Below are 2467 nucleotides of genomic sequence, written 5' to 3' on the forward strand. Positions count from 1 at the left end.
TTCCAGTCTGGTCTTGCACCTGGGGTCTTGAAAGGGATACTGACCCTCTTCCTTGGCTTTTCTTTTTCTCTCCCAGCAGGACCTCTTGCACTAGGACCACATCTGCTACTAGGTCCACCTCTGCAACTAGGACCACCTCAGCTACCAGGTCTACCTCCCCCAGGCATCTGTTGCAGTCCACTGAGTTGTGATCCAAATTGGGAGATTTGTGATCCCATTACTGTAGATTCCTGCATGTTTTTACAAAACCAAAAGTTTCACCTTTTAAGAGATTTAAGTCAAACGTTTACAAACTTATGAAACAAATCTAAACGTTTCACCTTTTTAGCAATTTAAGCCAAATATTTACAAACATTCTCGCCTTTTTAGCGATTTAAGCCAAACGTTTACAAACGTTACGAAACAAATTCAAACGTTTCACCTTTTTTAGCAATATAAGCCAAACGTTTATAAATGTTACGAAACAAATCTAAACGTTTCCCCTTTTTAGCGATTTAAGCCAAACGTTTACAAACGTAACAAAACAAATCCAAATGTTTCACCTTTATAGCAATCGGCTTAAATCACTAAAAATGGGAAACGTTTGGATTTGTTTCGTAACGTTTTAAACGTTTGGTTTTGGTTTCGTAAAGTTTGTAAACGTTTGGCATAAATTGCGAAAAAGGGGAAACGTTTGGATTTCTTTCGTAACGTTTGTAAACGTTCAGATTAAATTGCTAAAAAGGCCAAACGTTTGGATTTGTTTCGTAACGTTTGCAAATGTTCGGATTAAATTCTTATAAAGGTGAAATGCTTGGATTTGTTTCGTAACATTTGTAAACGTTTGGCTTAAATTTATAAAAAGGTGAAACGTTTGGTTTTGTTTCGTAACGTTTGTAAACGTTTGGCTTATATCGCTAAAATGGTGAAACGTTTGTAAACGTTTGCTTAAATCGCTAAATAGGTGAAACGTTTGGATTTGTTTCGTAGCATTTTAAATATGAAAAAGGTGAAACGTTTCCCCATTTTAGCGATTTAAGCCAAACGTTTACAAACATTATGAAACAAAATCAAATGTTTCTCCATTTGAGCAATTTAAGCCAAACGTTTACAAACATTATGCAACAAATCCAAAAGTTTCACCTTTTTGGCGATTTAAGCCAAATGTTTACAAACGTTACGAAACAAAACCAAATGTTTCCCCTTTTTAGCAATTTAAGCCAAACGTTTACAAATATTATGAAACAAATGGGGAAACGTTTTGTTTTCTTTTATAATCTTTGTAAACGTTTGGCTTAAATTGCTAAAAAGGTGAAACGTTTGGATTTGTTTCGTAATGTTTGTAAATGTTTGGCTTAAATTGCTAAAAAGGTGAAATGTTTGTAAACGTTTGGATTTGTTTCGTAACGTTTGTAAACGTTTAGCTTAAATTTCTAAAAAGATGAAACGCTTGGATTTGTTTCGTAGCGTTTGTAAACGTTTGGCTTTGTTTCGTAACGTTTGGCTTAAATAAATAAAAATGTGAAACGTTTAGATTTGTTTCGTAGCATTTTAAACGTTTGGTTTTTTTCGTAATGTTTGTAAATGTTTGGTTTAAATCGCTAAAAAAGTGAAATGTTTGGTTTTGCTTCGAAATGTTTGTAAGCGTTTGGCTTAAATCGCTAAAAATGTGAAACGTTTGGATTTGTTTCGTAATGTTTTAATCGTTTGGCTTAAATGTCTAAAAATGTGAAACGTTTGCATTTGTTTTGTAATGTTTTAAACGTTTGGTTTTGTTTTGTAACGTTTATAAATGCTTGGCTTAAATCGTTAAAAAGGTGAAATGTTTGGATTTGTTTCGTAACGTTTGTAAACATTTGGCTTAAATTGCTAAAAAGGGAAAACGCTTGGATTAGTTTCGGAACGTTTGTAAATGTTTAGCTTTGTTTCTTAACGTTTGTAAACGTTTGACTTAAATTGCTAAAAATGTGAAACATTTGGATTTGTTTCGTAACGTTTTAAACGTTTGGTTTTGTTTCGTAACGTTTATAAACGTTTGGCTTAAATCCCTATAAAGGTGAAATGTTTGGTTTTTGATACACAAAATCGCAAGTGTACGATATCGATAAATCAAGTAATATAATGATAAGTAAAAGTCGAACCCACAAGAAATTGTATTTAGTACCAAAATAGTTAACTAATTATTATTTGAACTAACGAATTTGATTGATTTGATTTTTAATTAATTAAAATAAAACTGAAAATAAAATAAGGAAATACGATGATAAAAAGCAAACCTATAATATTGTTTTCATATGGGTAATCCTTCAAATCTTTATTCTAATCTCTATCAATCCTAGCTTTAACGATTCTTTGCAATGGCGGATAGATCTAACCTCGTTAACCCCCTATTTCGTAGACGATCACTACTAGAAAACAGTCGATTTGCGACGGATTTTAGCGACGGATTTGAAATCCGTCGCTAAAATCAAAATTTGCGACGGATTTA

The sequence above is a fragment of the Mercurialis annua genome, linkage group LG4 (genome assembly GCF_937616625.2).
Source record: "Mercurialis annua linkage group LG4, ddMerAnnu1.2, whole genome shotgun sequence".
Lineage (NCBI taxonomy): Eukaryota > Viridiplantae > Streptophyta > Magnoliopsida > Malpighiales > Euphorbiaceae > Mercurialis > Mercurialis annua.